An 18,054-nucleotide genomic window follows, 5' to 3' on the forward strand; every position below is an offset into this window, starting at 1 on the left:
CCAGGTCTCTATTCACTATACCTCAATTCCTCCTAACAGAATAATGTTTAGGAGGAAGGGGAAGAAAAAATGACAAAAGTTTAAGAGAAAGATGAGGACCAAGAAATGGTCATTGGGTTTAGCAGAGAAGGGACGTTGGTTTTACAATAGTAAGGTCAGAAGCAAGGGCTGGAGAAGTCATTAGGCAGCCAGGATAGTGGAGGGGAAGCATGTAGACAACTTTTTAGAAGTTTGGGAGTGAAAAAAAAAATGCAGGCATAAAGGAGTCGGTATTTAAAAGCCCAGGAGCTAATCACAGAAAGAGACAGCTAAGAGGGTGTTTAACTATAAGTATGCAGTCATACCAGCTGATCTCTTTAAAAATTGCAAAAAAAAAAAAAAAAAAAAAAAAAAAAGGAGAATTAGAGGAAGAAGTCAGCCAGATTTCAGTTGTGCTCAACTCTTCATGACCCCATTTGAGGCTTTCTTGGCAGAGATACTGGAAGAGTGGGCCATTCCTTTCTCCCACTCATTTTACAGATAAGGAAACTGAGACAATCAGTGGCTTGCCCAGAATTACACAGCTAGGAAATGACTAAGGCCAGATTTGAACTCACGAAGATGAGACTAACCCCAAACTCAGTGCTCTGTCCATTGAGCCATCCAGTCACATCATCACCATCACCATCATCACTAACATTTATATAATGTTTACTATTTCATTACCTAATATGATCCTCACAACAACCTGAGATATTACAGACGAGGAAACTGAGGCAAACACAAGGGACTCTCCAGAGTCACCCAGCTAGGCCGTGTCTGAGGCAGTTCCTGATTAGCGTTCTGACTTAATAGCAGGGTTGTTTGAGGCTCTGTTCCACCTAGCTCCAGCCTCCCTTTTCATTATTCTAACGCTTACTCCTTTCAGTTCCTCGCCCTTGCCACAATGAACTTGCATTTGCTGCCACATACATGATGCTCTTTTCCCTTCCCACCCACAATGCCTTTCCTTCTTCCAACTCCTGCCTTCCCCGGCTCCATTCAAGACCCACTCGACTCTCCGCTGCCCGGAAAGCTGTCTCCGGTTACCCTGGCTGGCAGAGCCTTCCCCTCTGAAATGAGCTTCTCTCTGTTCTGTATATACTGTGTGCAGACCTAGAATGTGAACTCCTGGAGCTCGCAGCCCGGGCCGGCCTTTGCATTCCCAGTGATCGTCCCACAGTAAGAGCTGCTGGGGGCTTTGCTGACTGACTGACTGGTAGTAGGGTTTGGGGAGGGTCAGCAAAGGTTAAACCACCAGGCTCATCACAGGAGAGCACCATGACTATGCAGGGCAAGGCCTAGAAAAGCAGCAGAGTTAATTTAAGGTTTTGTTAAGAATAGAGATGATCTGAATATGTTTGTAGGCAGTGAAGAAGCAGGAAGATATTGGGGCAGCTAGGTGGCGCAGTGGATAGAGCACCAGCCCGGAATTCAGGAGGACCCCAGTTCAAATCAGGTTTCAGACACTTAACACTTCCTAGCTGTGTGACCCTGGGCAAGCCCTTAACCCCAGCCTTTAAAAAAAAAAAAAAAAGAAACAGGAAAATAGACTGAATAACCATGTATATCTGCAATCTCACCCTGTTACAGAATCAAGGAACTCTGGAATGTTACACATTACAAAAAGGGACCGTTAAGGCATTTGTAAGAAGTTGCATGATTGCATAATTATAGAAATGGGTTAAAATCATGTCTTCTACTTGATATTTCATAGTGTGTATTTTATTTTCTTAACCAGAATATAATCTCTTTGAACAAAAGGATAGTGCCTATATTTAACTGATATTCACCACAGAACCAGGGAGGGAAGAGGGAAAAGTGATCCATCTATATTTATAGAAATTGATCATCAAGCATTCATTAAACACTTACTATATACCACCAGGAAGATTTTACAGAATGGCCTCTTTAGACAAAAATAATCAGGCAAGAGTAGCTGAAAAAAGTTTGGGCACCAAAGTATTATTTCTAGAGACAGATTTTCTAAGATTACTTTTTTTAAACCTTATTACTCATGTAAATTCCTTCCAGAATCCTATTCTTTTGTTTTCTAGATTGCTTGGAAAATTCTTTCCTCAGTTCCTCCTTGGACATATGGAAAGGAAGGTCTCCGGGAAAAGAGGAAAGGGCATTTTTCAGCTATTCATTAAGATGCTGTTTGGAATATGGCCGTTTGTTTTTTTAATGAAACCCAAAGTCCCACATCTGACAGGTGCCCGTAGACACTAACAGGACCCTGATTCCATCAGGCAATCCCAGGAATACAAACCAGCTGGTGACACTCCCTCTGCTCCAAAGGACACATATGTTATTTATAACTGATTCAAAGCCTAGATGGGGCGCTCGCCGGTCTTCTGGGTGGGGATCAAATTGGCAGCACGGATCTCTTAGGCTGATAGTCTGCATTTAATTGTCTCGGTCTGATGGTTCGGAAAGTCCTGCGGTGCCCTCATCTTCAGCTGACTCTGAAATCTCTTGTAGGGAAAATTGGACATGGCCTGCAGAGCAGCACTGCCCCGGGAATGGGTGGGCCCCGGGAAAAGGGCTGTGAAGAAGGCAGTCCAGACCCACTGTGCTCCCTCCCCTACCGTTCCTGGGCCTTGGTGCTTCTCCTTCCCCAAAGCCCAGCCCTCCCAAAGGCAAGGAAGAATGTCTGCTGCAGAAGAGCGCCCGCGGAGGCGGAGGCACGGTACCAGAGCCTCCCTCTGCTCAGCCACCAGCCGGGAAATCCTGGGCCTGCCGCTCGGGGCTGCTCCCCATCTGTGCACTGAGAGGGCTGGCCTGGGGAACTCCTCTTAGACTCCCTTCTAGCTCCCAATCGAAGGCCCCGGGAGTTTTAAAAATGTTGGCGACGACTTATTTTGTTACCTTGCCCAAAGATGTTAGAAGGAGGCTCCCCCACTTCATCTCCACCTTGTACCCCCATTTGTTCGTTCGTTTATTTATTCAACAAGAATAATTAGGTGTGTTATTGGGTCAGTGATAAAAAGTCGGAGGAATCCGCCTTGTCCTCCAGGAGCTTGCGGTCTTGGGGAGAAAACAACGGACAGGGAGAGGTCAAGTACAGTAATAAGTGTGCCTGGGAGGTAGCAGAGCCCTTGGGGGGGGAGGCGGGAAGGGCGGTCAGGGAGCCCTCACACACAGGAGCAGCAGTCTGAAAGAAGCAAGTGCTTCTCAAAGCCCGAGCTTAGTTACAGGTGGGGAAAGGCCTGGAGCAATTAAACGTGGCGCGTGGGGGCGGCAAGGAGGCCATTTTGGGAAATAACGTGCAGAAGGCGGGAAAGTGGTTTGGGGTGGGACTGTGAGGCCTGCAAAGGGGAAATGTCTGCTGGGAACTGTGTGGGGAACAATGGCGGAGCCCGAGTAGACTCCTCAGTTTCCCTTACAGACTCACTACTGGAAGGCACTGTTTATGCTGATCAAAAATGCCGTGAAAGTAAGACATTTTGGCGCTGACATTTTAAGTGGCTCAGAATCAGGGGAGTATGGAGGGGCCCTCCGGGGCAGTCGATTCCAATCTCCTTTTTCACAAATGAAGACAGTGTAAAGGAAAACTCAGTTCCCCGAGCCCAGGTGGAAAGTTAATGGAAAATCTGGGAGCGAGGAGGAGCCTCTGGCGGGCGGAATATAAAGGGCGGGGCGATGTTTTGTCCGCTCTTTCCCCAATAATATATTTAGCACCAAGGGCACTGGGTGCACCAAGAGCAAACCAAACACGGCCTGCTTCTCTAAGTTTCAGGTCGGCCTTGTATACGCTCAGTCCGCCTGTATGGGGCGGAGCGAGGAGGAAAACTGTCTGGGGGCATGAAATCTAATCCAGCTCGCACCTCGAACCCAGACGTGTCACGCTCGCTGGATGCCCCGTGTGCCCCGGAGGAGGAGGCCGGGCTAACGCGCTGCTGGTGGTAGTGAGGACGATGAACAGCACTTGAAAGCGACGAGCGCGGTATTTCTCATCTCCCAGCACGCACGCATCACTTTCTTTCTCTTCCACCAGCAAGACGCGGACTGCAAAGGGTCTGGAAACACACAACGCTCCGGAAACGAAATCCCCTGACTTCAAACAGGAGTCTGTAACTGCCACGTTATAAACAGAAGTCCTCTCCAATGCACCGAGGCCTGGTAACTGCCAGGCCCTGCCCGGAATAAGGCCCTCGTTCCCACCAATGTTCAGGGGAGACATCTGAGCACCCCAGCAGTGGGCGTTCGTTTACATCCCTAAAAAGGGACGCTCTGATTTTCACCTTCGTCCTCATCCCCTTTGTTCAGCACCGAAGAGGGAGGAAATGGCGCGTAATGGATGGAGGTCTAGTATTAAAGCGCCATGGAAATGACTTAGTCTCAGAGCTATTGGGCGTGGCAAAGGGAGGGGCACTGGGCCCTCCTTAATCCTCACCCGACCTCTCTTCCCCGCAACTCCCTCAAACTCACTGCTAAGTCAGATCTTGGGGAGAAAGAACCCCCCAAGTCACAATCACGGACCGTTATGGGTCATATGTTCATTCCTCCTGCTTGAGTTCAATGTCAATGAGCCGTGGATCTGGAGTTAGAAGAATCGGGCCGAATCTTGCTCTTGTGTGATGCTAAACTTAAGCTTAAGTTTTCTCGGGCTCAGTTTCCTCATCTGAAAAGGGGGCATTACCTGACTCAGAGCATTACTGCAGAGATTAAGTAAGGTAATATACGGGGGTGTTTAAACACACCTGAACAACTCTTTGGCCTGACTATATACATTAAGCAGTAGAAGCTTTAATAAAAAAAAAAAGAAAGAAAGAAAAAGAAAAGAAAAGAAAAGCCAAATGAATCAGTAAAAACATTTCTCAAAATAAAAGAGATGGAAGGAAAGGTGAAAAGGGAACACTGAAAAGGAGAGCAGAACTAGGGAAGGAATCTGCAGGTATTAGAGAACACAGTAAAAAGGGGGAGAGGGAGAGGACAAAGAATGCCTCCTGATGCTGTGAATAGGGAATGGGAGAAAGGGAGTGGTGGCAAACTGAAATTAAATCATCCCGAGTCATAGGGACGACAGCTGCTTAGGGTGCATTCATTTTCTTTTTTGTCTTCTAAAGATGACACAGGAAAGTCATATTTGAACAGAATTTGATAAGCAGTAAGACAAACTATAAAATCGTAACCATAAATGTAAATGGGATAAACTTTCCCAGATAACAGAAAAGGAAGCGGTGGAACGGATTAGGAAAAATTATGATCTCAACATCTATAAAGACCCATGTTTAAAATAGAGTCAACTAAATGATAAAATGAGGAACTAAAGATGAATTTAATATGCCTCAGCAAAATGCAAAAACCAGTAATACCAGGTCTCAAATACAGAAACAATAAAAATAGAAATTACACTATGCTTGAAGACATCAGGGATAAGAAAAATTGTGACAATGTGAATTATGTATAATACCAAAATACTTAAAGGGAAAGTTAATGAAGCTATAGAATTACCTAACCAGTAAGTCAATATTTGGTGGCTACTACAAAAAGCCCTTTTTAAACCTATACAAATCAAACAGAGAGAGAAACAAAAACTGAAAGGAAGTATCTAAACAGAATATTAGAAAGATTAGACATTACAGATTGTCCATGATTTTTGAAAGGAAATTTTAAGGCATACTTATGAAAACTGACTATAGACTAGATAGAAAGAACTCACAGATGCAGAAAAGCAGTATTATTAAAATATATTACTTATAGAAGAAAATGCAATACAATTATAATTAATAAAGTAAGCATAAGCAATGGACTCCAAATCAAAAACTAACTAAAAGAATCCTGAGAAACACTGGGTCAAAAAAAAAACACAAATCATAAAAACTCTACAAAGTTATGATGAAGAAAAACAATGTAATGTCAACAATCACATTCCTAGAAAGCAGTTACCAGAGTCTTCAGGGAAGAATTTATATCTATAAACACATATCAAGAAAAGGTCAATGAAATGAACAAGGAAGTGGAAAGACAAGAAAATCAATAAATGAATAAACCTAAAACAAGTCTAAATATAGATATACAGATGGTAGATAGATATATCTATCTTGTAAATTAGAGCTAAACACAACATGACTACTGAGATTATAAATGGAACTGACATATTGAGGGGACACAAATGGCTAACTCATTAACAACAGAAAAAAAGATAAAGAAGAATTAAGTTATCAAAATCAAAACTGAAGGGAAATTAATGATGAGCTGAGAGGAAATAAAAAAATTGCCAAAAACTATTAAATCCATATTACATATGTATACCTACATATATATCAATGAAGTTGTAATTTTGAATGAAATGAATAAAAGTTTTTTTAAAAATACTTAGATCAATTAAACAGTAAAAATAGAATCTAAACCACTGAATCTCAAAGAAAGTAAAAAAAAAACTCCCAAATTAAAAAAAAAAACCATCCAGATAGATTTACAAGTGAATTCAAGCAAGCATCTTTTTAAAATTAACACATATATTATGTAAACTACTCACAAAAACAGAAAAAGATGGTATTTTATTAAATTCATTCTGAAATAATGTATTGGTCAAAAACTGGGAGAGATAAAGCAGAAAAGGTAATAGCCACCAATGAATGCTTTTTTAAAAATTTAAAACAAAAAAACCAAAAACCCCTATTTCTTACAATCAGATCGAATTTATAACAGGAATGCAAAGATGGTTCAACACTAGATAAATTGCAAACATAATAAATCATATTAATAATTAAATAATAAAAATGACAAGAATATATTAACAACCAAAAAAGACCTAAAAATATAGTACATTAATGTAAATAAATATTGATAAAAATATAAGGTATGAAAAGATGCTTCATATTATAAACAGTATCTATTTAAAACACAATTTGTTAAAGAAGAAAACATTAAATGGTTTCCAAATTTATAAACTGAGTGATTGAGGTCAGAAGTAAAGTAAAGATGGTCTTCATTTTCACTATTATTTGATGTAGTTTTAAAAATAATAATATTTATATACTCAAATTAGGTGGTCTCATGAGTTTGTATGTTTTCTCCCAGGAACAGATCACAAAGTTCTCATGACTGCTGGACAAATCTGATCCATGGTTGCCCATAAATTCATAACAAGAGTCACCACCCAATGTGCCCAGGGTTTTTTATTATTTTTCTTATTTCTCCTGCTTTTCCAACGATACCAGTGGAGCACTTGGGTGGTCTATCATGTAACTAACCCATCTTCTTGGTATTTTTTGATCATTCATTCTCTGATAACACCTTTAAAAAAAAAATTAAGATCTTCCCCTGAAGTTCCTCATGTCTCCTATGATAAATTTACATGTTAAGTATTTCCAGTTCTGTAGAAACTGCTGCATTCCACACCTACACCAACATCACACCACCAGGATGAAAGAAAAAATGGGTCTTGCTTCTGAAAGAAGCAGAAAAACATTAAATAAGCTTTTGCAATTTCCCCAAGGCATTTCAGCCCACAGTTTTCTTGTTTTCTTTTTGTTGTTGTCTTGAGTTTTTAACCTTTCTCAGTATTCACAGCACTTAGCAAAGTGCCAATCATTTAGGAAGCCTTTAATAAATGCTCATTGACTGACCAGCTTTTTTCTGGTTTTGTTCTAACGCACTTATTGTCCATTTGTACCATTATACATGCACATATATATGTCTCTGTGTACTTCTATAAATATATCATGATAATGACAATAGCTTACATTTCTTAAGATTTTTGTGATGTAATTTACAGATGTCATAGCACTTCTCCCAATAACTATGAATTGAGTTAGGTGCTATTATTATCTACATGATATAAACAAATTAAGACAGAGATTAAGTGAAATGCTCAAGATCACAGGCCTAATAAACACTGAGGCAGGACTTCTGAACTCCGGTTGTTCTGACTCCAAGTCCAAGCCTCCATCCCCGAGGCACCTAGCTATCAACCGTTGCACGTAGCTGTGCTTTTCTCAGGGTCTATCTTTGTCCCTTAGTCTCTCTCTCTCTCTCTCTCTCTCTCTCTCTCTCTCTCTCTCTCTCTCTCTCTCTCTCTCTCTCTCTCTCTCTCTCTCTCTCTCTCTCTCCCTCCCATCTTTCCTCTCTCTCTTCTCCTCCTCTTCTTCTACTCTTCCTCCCTTCCTCTTCCTCCTCCTCCACCTCCTCTCTATCTCTCTCCCCCTCCCTCTCTTCCTTTCCACTGTCCCCTCTCCCACATCCATCTCTCTAACTGAACATCATAATGCAAGTAATCAATATTCTTTATCCACTTGGTGTTTCCTGTGGGTCTGGGTAGGTCAAACTATTTTAAGTGATTATAGATCTCTCCCAGTAAACTCTGCAGTTTTATTCATTCATTCATTCATTCATTCATTCATTCATTCATCAACAAACATTATTAAGCACCTACTATGTAGCAGGCACCTTGCAAGAAGGGACACGAGACAATCCTGGCCCTCAAGAAGGGCAGCACCAACCCAAACTCCCCTCAGCCTCTAAGCCCCAAAGTCTGCCCTCCCCCCCACCCCACACAATAAGCTCCAGTAGTTTGGAGGAGGGAGCACATAGGCAAATGAATATAAGCATAATTAACAAAAGGAAAGGATTAGGTGGAGCTGGGGAGGCTAATTATAAGAAGGGGTTTTATTTGGTACTTAAGGAATCCAGGGGTCTGTGGTCAGAGTAGAGGAGGGAGAGCATGATGGGAAGGGAAGGGTCAGACAATGGTACATAGTGGCTGAATGGAGTATGGATTGGAGGAGGAAGAGACTTGGACCATCAGACCCAAGAATGGCTACTGTAAAGGCAAGCCAACCATCAATCCAACTAATATGATGTCATCTACAAACAGGGAGAGGCAAGAGAAGAGAATAAGCATTTATTTGTATAGCACCTATTATGTGCCCAGAACTGTGTGCTAAGCCGTTTTTTTTTGGGGGGTTGCTTGTTTTTTATAAATATTATCTTACTTGATCCTCATAACCACCCTGGGATATATGTACTATTATTATTTCCATTTTACAGTGGAAGAAACTGAGGCAAGCAGAGCTTAAGTGGCTTGCTGAGGATGGATTTGAACTTGGGTGCTCCTGACTCTAGGCCCAAAGCTCCATTTCCTTCACCACCGATTGCCTCACAAACATGAGCAGAGATAACATATTCAGCCTGAACACTGCCCTGATCTCAGAGCTCTGCTGCAGTGCTAAACCCTGTGACAAGCAGAGGGTCCTGGGTCTAGAGACCTCCAGGGCCATCTGCCCCCCTTATTTTATAGCTGGGGAAACTGAAGCCAAAGAAGCTAAGACACTTCTTCACCCTCATTACACTAGTAGGAACTGGTGAACCAGCCTTTGAACCCAGATCTTTGGACCAAATCTAGCACTTTTATCACTTCAGAGCACTGAGTCCTTTGCCTCAGGATTTTAGCTCTGATCTCCAAGTCCTCATTGCTATCCCCCAAATAAAGCCATCCTATCCTGAGGCCCCAAATAGCCAGATGTAGAACCTATGGAATCATTCAGAAACTAAGTTGGGGTGGGGGTGGGAAAGTGGGAAAGAGGGGTGCAATAAGGGGTGTGAAAGAATTATGATGGCTGCACCTTCCTCCAGATCCCTTATCTATCTGTTAAGTAATTAATTGTCTCCACTGATCTCCACCCAGGATATAAAACACTATCTGACTCTTACAGATTCTTAAAGATCTCTTCCCCTCTGGATAAAAACAAAACAAAACAAAACAAAAATAAAACAAAACTGTTCTTGGTTATTTTGTTTAATTGCTAGTAAATGTAAGAAAACTGACAAATGTCTGGAATCTCTTACCTGGCTAGAAATAGCTTGTATCTCTAGAATTAAGAATGCCCTAATACTTTGTACACCACTTAAAATATGTGATCTCTGAAGAACATTTAATGTAGAGAAAGAAAAAATAATGGAAAGAAGGAAGAAGAAGAAGGAGGAGGAGGAGGAGGAGGAGGAGGAGAAGGAGGAGGAGGAGGAGGAGGAGGAGGAGGAGGAGGAGGAGGAGGAGGAGGAGGAGGAGGAGGAGGAGGAGGAGGAGGAGGAGGAGAGAGGAGGAGGAGAAGGTGGTGCAGGAGAGAGAGGACAGGCGGATAGAAGGAGAGGAGGGGGCATACCTGGTGGCAGGTGAGAGTTATTTGTCCAGTATCAGTCCCTGGTGATACAGACACCTGATTCTAGCAGGGCTCTCTCCAAGGGACGGCACCCTGATTTGTGTGTTTTTAGGTTTCAGGAGCTGTTTTTTAGAGGAAAGCCCCCTAAACCCCAGCACTATTTAAGAACAGATTCTCTGCTCCCCCCTGCCACTTTAGATGTCTACTATTTCAGAAGACAGGCCAGGACCAATCAGCCCAGCAGACTTGTCCTGCTCCTGTCCTGCCACGTACTCTGTTCCGACTCATTCTGGCCCCATGTCCTTTGCAGAGTCCCCCTGCCCAGGCTCTCTGGTCCACCCTTATGCGGCTTCCTCACTTCCAGGACACCCCTTGGGGCCCTGCGCACTCCTTCCCCCTCAGGACGTGCCCTTCCCCTGGCTCAGTCTCCAGCTAGACTCCCCACTTTGTTTCACTGGAGTCCCCAAAAAAGTCCCCTGTTGTACGTCTTGCTTGATGTTTATGATAGACGGTTGCTGGACTGGGTTACTTCTGTTGTTTTATCTTTCAAAGAACCTTGAATGATGTTGATGTATATGAAGAGGAACGTTGCCCATCTAAGATATATCTCTATTCACGAGGCTCCTCTAAATGTGGTTCATAGGGAGACAGAATCGGGTGTCCCCTTCTCCAAGGGAGACTTTGATTCCTGCCTGGAAGAAAGTAAGAAAAGGGGGCAGACAGAGCTGGGCAGTCTGTTCACCTCCAAGAGGTGATATTGCACTACAATTGCACATCCCTGCCCACTCCCCCAGTTACTGCTGGTCTGGGGCATTATTTTTATTTTAGGTTCAAAAACAACAAACCTGCTTTCTTTCTCACCTCAATCCCTTAAAGAAGAATTTGCTTCCTCAGGCTTAACTCTTTCCTACCAAATGCAGGTTAAAGTGAATCAAGAAATAATGAATATAGTGACACACACAATGATCACTTTGGGTCTCTCCACAAAGACCATCTGAAAAATGAACATGTCTCCTCACCAGAGCTTGTACTAACTTTACCCATCACACAAACAGGTTCCTGGGGCTGCATCTGCAGTCCTTTACTAAATTAGGTATATTCGTTGTATTTGATATATTCTAGTCTCAAACTCAGGTTATAATTGGATATAATGCCTTATTAGAAGAAGGTTCTTAATGGAGCATTTTACTCTCCAAATCAAAGGCTTTTTAAAGATTATTAACAATTAGCACAATGGTACCTTGTTTCTATCCATCTTTCATTCCATTATACAATGTTAAAGATGCATTCTCTCTGAAATACTATAGTTAAGAAAGTTTGCCTTTTCCCTAGGGATATCTCACAGAAAATGTCCTGGATGGGTGCGAAAGTAACTCTTACTTGAAAAAATGATAAAGCAGGGAAAGTGAGCATATAGATGGGTAATAGTTGTTCTTTCAATTTTCTTATTTGAGCTAAGATTTTTCCCCACACTATGGGTACCATCCTCTCCATCAGATTTCTTGTGAATCCATTCTTGAGGCTCTCACAACAGCACCACCTATCTCCTGCACCAACCTCCTCCCAAAAAGTAGACCTACTCTTGCTACTTTATTCACCTTTGATCTTAGTAATATTTCTAGTACTTCTAGAAGCACAGGTGGACCATGATGTTTGAGACCAAAACCAAAAAAACAACTATTATTTCCTTGAAAGAAAAAAATAATTGGTTTTCACATCCCATAAAATTACCTTTATTTATTTTGCATGTATTGTGATATGTGTGACCTGTTGTGTCCTGAGAGAATATATATGCTCCTTGAGCACAAAGACTCATTTCTATTTCTATATTCCTACTTCCTGCAGCAATAATTAGCAGGTAGCAGGTACTTTATAAAATAAACACTTATTAATTATTTGATTTGTTTAAATAAAATAGATTTCCCCCCATTTTCTCTTTTTGAATGACCTTCCTTACATTTTTTTATCCTTAAATGTCCTTAAAATAATTTTGTCTATTTGGCTTTCTTGTCAAGCTTTCTTTAAATAGGATTTACCCTCCACTGTTTCCCTCTGATTTATGGAGTGACATTGCTGAATGTCTTCCATCACCCTTCCCTGTAAGGTTTTATGTACAAGCTTATATTATAAACTAGTGTTGCCCTTGGCTTCCATCTCTCTTCACTTGGTGGATAAGTCAGATATTTTGCCTATTTAAGGTACTTTCTAGGCACTTTTGATTTCTTTGTTATGGCAATTGATTTATATCAGTTAAACTTTTGCATTTAATTATTATATTCTGAGTTTATGTCCTCTATTTCATCTTTTACCATTTTTCATTATCTCCTTTGAAAAGGTCAGGTTTGAGTTATTTCAACCAAGTGCCATTATTTCTTCCCTTATTTTTTATTCTAGTTTTATATTCATTTTGATCCCTGCTGGAACAAGTTCATGGTCTGACTATATCCAGACAGGCAGTCAATAAACATTTAATAAAGGATTTATTAAGGGATTATTCTCATATCAGTTATTAGTCACTATTTTGACCTTAAAATATAACCAAGTTCATCTTTTTGTGATATGATTAAAAATTGTAGGTGTCCATCACCCATCTATGCTTTTCTCAAAGAAAATATTTGATACAAAAGCATTAGGTTTCTAAATAGTCTGCAAACCATTGATTTTGCTCATTTATTAAATTTGACCCACGCTTTCCAGTCTGTTTCTTACTATTGTCACTTATTTCTACCATTATTTTCAAGTTACCAAGTATCACCATGCGTGTTGGTTTAATTTGAATGATATTAACCTTGTCCTCCACAGAAATGATCTAATTCTTCTTCTATGACATATATTGATGCATAATCTAAAATTATACTCATGGTGATCTTTTTGCAAGCATTGCATCATAAGCACTGCCATTCTCAGGACCTATCATAAATGCAATTATAAAATACTCTTCAGAAACAGAGAGACTTAAACTGAGAGAAATTTATTGTCACGGTTGGGCCTTGCCAGTACAATAAAAGTGATAGTACTTAAATTAATCTGAAGATTTAGCATTGTACCAATTCAATCTGTCAAGGAATTATTTTAGACTCTACAAAATAATGATAACCTTCATTTGGAGTATCAAAAGTTCTAGTGTCTCAAGAGAAGTGATGATAAGAACTATGAATGAAGGAAGAATACCATTACCGCATCATGAACTATGCTATAAAGCGGAATCATCACGAGAATCTGATAGTCACTAAAAAATAGCAGAGCGGGTCTGTGGATGGCAATGTCACTTCTGCACCTACACCAGGGAGGTCAGACAAAGAGAAACGTCCTGTTTTGAAGTTCCTCACTAAGCTCTCCGAGGACAGGCGCTCTTTCTTTTTTCGTGGAACAACTGTGTCTGATGCCTCCTGACCCTATGTGCGGTTTTTTGGCAAAGACACTGGAGTGTCTCCCATTTCCTTCTCCAGATCCTTTTACACCCGAGGAAACTGGGGTAAGCAGGGTTAGGCGGCGGGCCCGGGCTGCTAAAGGCCAGACTGAAACCGGGGAAGCGCCATCTGGCTGAGGATCGGAGACAGGCGCGCAGTGCAGCGGCAGAGGGCCCGGTGTCACCAACACTTGGTTCGAACCCAGTCTTGCTAACTGTGTGACCCCGCGCAAGTCACTGCGTCCGTTTGCCTCAGTTTCCTCATCTGTAAAATGAGCCGCAGGAGATGGCCAACCTGGGCGGAATCTTTGCCAGGAAAGCCCCGCCTGGGGTCACAGGAGCCAGACCAGGCTGAGCAGTAACAAGAGGGACTCGGGTGCTTGGCCCACGGGCAGCCACTGAGCGCCAGAGGCTGGACTGAACCCTCCTCGGCCCCCAGCCCGCTGCTCCCAAGCGGGCACAGCGCGCCAAGGGCGGCTTTCGGGACCAGCTTCGTTTCTCTCACCGCCTGTGAATGCAGCCGTGCACATGTGCCACTACTTGGCATGCCCTGCCTGGCAGCCAGGAAGCTCCCGCCCCCTTCCCGGCCAGGGGGAGGCTCTGGGGACGTCCGGCCGAGGAGCGCCCCCAACCCCGCGGGGGGCGCCCCAAGGTTCGGTGCTCCAGATGGGCAGCGCCGAGGCCCGGGCCCCCAGTGCGCTGCAGCTATTACACCAGTCACAAATACCGCCCCATGTAATTTAAGTGGCAGATGGGAGCATAAATTCTTCAAAAGTAATTCCCTTGCCAAGGACTAAGTAGCATATGAATGAAGCGAGAACAGTAAATTTTTCCAGGTTTGAGAAGCTGGAAGCGTCAGGAACTCAAACTCTGCAAACACACTCAGGAAAGATGCAGCCTGCTTTTCCATTGCCTGAATGTGTCTGCTTGAAGGGCTGCCACGGGAGGCCGTGCCTTCCCTCCCCCACCGGCGCGGGAGACCCCGCACTGCACACCCAGGACTCCGGAGAAGAAGCTTGAAGAAGGGCAGTGTCAGGCTTTTCCCACAAAGAAGAAAAAATAATCACCCTCTGATAGAATAATCCTTTGAACTTGTAAGGCCTCCTTCAGAGCACTCCGCAGGATGCAATTCGTCTTTGTGGCACCCCTGGGCCCCACGCGGGCAGGAATGAAAGTCTTTTCCCCTGGGAAGGCGGACCGCACCACTGTGAATCATTTGTATCCATTTCAATGATTAGCATAGTGACTGGCCCAGAAACCTGCAACCTCTCCTTCTATCACCGCCATCTCCGCACAGGTTAGGCAGCGGCTGCAGGACCGGGGGAAGCAATGCTCCCAGGAAAAGCTCTGAGGGGGCTCCCCGTTCCAATTAATCTCATGTCACATTTCTAGTGCCATAACACTGCGGCAGAATCCTAAAACCTTAGAGTTGGGAGGGGCCGCTGAACATCCCACTCCTGAGGCCTATTAACCAACCGAAAAGTGACCAGAGGATGACCACGGGACGGTAAGGAGGCTCCAAATGCAGCCACACCAAGACTGAAGCAACTGGGGGTGTTTAGCTTGGAAAGGAGGCTGGGCCAGAGGAACCTGGTTTAAAGCACTCGAGGCTCCAGAGAGAAGCGTGGGTGGAAACGGCAAATTTCTCATTCAGCTCCCTGTAAATAATATTTTTAACAGTTATACTTGTCCAGGAGCAGAATGGACTTTCCAAAGAGGTGCTGAGTTGCCCATCTTTTAAGTTCTTCAAGGAAAAAAAAAAACTGTTGAACACTTGTTGAATATGTAACAAGATGAAAATGATGCGTCATGATGGACCTCCAGCTGGGAAGGCCAGGGTTCACGCGGTACCTCGGGAGCTTCATGACTCTGAGGAATTTAACCTCTGTGAGCCTGGTTCCTCATCTGGCGATGGGAGCCACAAGAGTTCTTACCTTGCAGGGCTGAAGTGAGAATCGAGTGAGATAACACCTGGACGGCGCCTTGCAAACATTAATGCATTTTATAAAGTCAAGTGATTCTTATTACGTTGGGATGATGCACACGGTCCTCACCTGTGCCTCCGAGAACGCTTCATCCCAAGCTGCTTCTGCACGAGGCTGATACGAGGTGCGGGCTCACCCCCTCCCAAAGACAAAGACCTCGCATTAATCCTGCACATGCTTAGGCGTATGTGTATCTCTCCCTGGGCAGAAGCTAGATCCCTCGAGGTCGGGAATTGTTTCATTTTGCTTTTATACCCTCCACGCCTACGACACAGTGGTACAAAATGCTGCTGGGGAGGGGAAGTGAGCAGCATTTTCAGGCACTGGGCTAAGTACTTTACAGATGTTATCTCGTTTGATCCTCACCCAACACACGGGGAGGTGGGAGTATTGTCATCTTCCTGTTACAGCTGAGGAAACTGAGGCAAGCAGAGTTCCGGTGACTTGTCCCACGGAGAGGCCAGAGGCGGCTGAGGCTGAATTTGACTCCAGACCTGACGCCTAATTAGTCAAGTACAGGATGGACTAAATGAACTCTTAGTGAGAAAATGCTACGTGACTCCATGGTCTACACAAGAGAGGAGAAAAAGGAGCCGGGAGCGCCTTAATCCGTGGCAGAGCTCAGGGCCACCCCGCCGTCCGGCCTCGGATGCTCGGGATCTCCCACCGCCCCTCACGGCCTCCTTTTCGGTCTCTCGTTTTACATTGCATACATTCCCCCCGCCACAGCTTTATGAGTCATTGACTACTCTGCCTCTTCCTGACTTAGAGAGAGACAGCAGGTGAAGGGAGGGGGCCACGGGGGAGAAAATAAAATCCGAGCCACTCCAGGCCAAATGTTTACAGTAGTAGGACGGAGGGCAAGAAAGCTGCTGCCTGGGAAACTTTTCCCTAAATGGCTCACCCTTTCCCTGTGCTGAGAGGAACAGATAACAGAAGGCAACCACCCACTGAGCCAGAAATGCACCCGAGCTATTTCTCAGATTAATTCTGGATGCTAACTGCTATAGTCCTGCCAGGGGCACGGTGGAAAACAGAAAAAAGCAGTCACCGATACAAAGGGAGCCTGTCAAATCTGGAAGTGTCTCCTCCCTTCCTCGAGTGTATACACTGGCTTGGCTCAATTGTGTCTAATTAGGACCCAGGGAAAATGCACACGAGCGCGCGCGCACACGCACCCAGAGGCACCTCTGTCAGCGCGGGCAGACTGTAATGGACTGACGCCGGGCAGCAAGACCATTAAACATCTCTCTGGCTTATTTGCGTGCAGTGTGTCTCAATAATGTGTTATGAGGTGTGTTTGTAATTGGCTACTGCTGATAGTGGTCCTTGAAAGGGAAATGGAGTGTGTCTAAATGCAGACAAAGCTACTTAGAGAGCCAGGACGAAGATGAGCTGCTCCTCATAAGGGCCAAATGGGGTGCTCAGGGTTTCTTCCTTCCACAGCTTAAGAGAGGGTGGGGAGAGGAATAATCTGTCTCCATTTTCTCAGCTCCTGAAACAATATTTATAAAATAGAAGGTGATTTCAGAGCTCATTTATTTCCGTGGTTCACGGTCCCCACTCTCAGCCGACATCATTTTCGAACCAATTTTATTCTCAACCATCACAGGAACGGCCTCAATTCTACTTGAAATCGTTAAAAAAAATCCATTCTTTCCTTGTCTTTGAACCTCATCTTTCAACAAGATGATTTAATTTCAGAATTACCTTTCTTGCCTTTTCTCCAGGACTCAGAATGGCTAGGCAGAACCTCCCCATCTCGGTCCCCAGTTACGACTCCTAAAAAAACCCTCAGGAATAGGATGAATTCATTTATTCTTCGCTTGCCCCCCCCCCAATTTCAGGCATTTTTCTCACAAGTTAAGAAAACTAAAAAGGTCTTATGTGGTCCTATGAAAGAGTGATAGATGTCCCCAAAAAAGCATCTTCCAAATTTCCAGTGCCTGAATTCAATAGAGTTGGTTCGACAAAGCCAGAGAAAAATCTAGTACCTTTCTATGCTTACCAAACAAGAACTCACACATGGCACAATGGAAACAGGCTCCATGTGCACTTAAAGAGCCTGGATTCAAATCTAGGCTCAATTATCTACTCCTAGTGTGTGATCTTGGGCTGAATTTCTCTGGGTCACCAGAGCAGATTGCAACTAATCCATGAATTCATAATTTGTGAGATCATAAGCCTTAAGTGCTGTTAAGGGACCTTAAAAGTCAGTTAGAACTCCTTATTTTACAAATATAGGAAACTGAGGCCTGGGAGGTTCAGTAAAACTGTAAAAGGAGGAGGAGTTGCAGTAGAAAGCCCCTAACTGCACTCCGCGTCTAACTCTGATTCCAAAGAGTGGGATCGTGAAATTTAATATCAAATGGAAACTTAGAGATTATTTCATTCAAACATTGATTCATTACAGAAATTCTTACCATAAACACCCATGACAGTTAGTTGGTTAGATGGCTTTTTAATGAGTAAATCCAATGACAGGAACTCCCTATTTCCACAGCAATTCATTCTACTGTTAGATAACTCTTTG

General features: G+C 43.4%; 1 protein-coding gene across 1 annotated transcript in view; it reads right to left on the minus strand.

Moving 5' to 3' along the window:
* The window catches only part of GALNT14 (polypeptide N-acetylgalactosaminyltransferase 14), a 295,893-nt gene that overhangs the window by 252,496 nt on the left and 25,343 nt on the right, over positions 1–18,054 (minus strand). The gene's annotated exons all lie outside the window — the stretch shown is intronic.

Source organism: Sminthopsis crassicaudata, chromosome 2 (genome assembly GCF_048593235.1).
Source record: "Sminthopsis crassicaudata isolate SCR6 chromosome 2, ASM4859323v1, whole genome shotgun sequence".
Classification (NCBI taxonomy): Eukaryota; Metazoa; Chordata; class Mammalia; order Dasyuromorphia; family Dasyuridae; genus Sminthopsis; species Sminthopsis crassicaudata.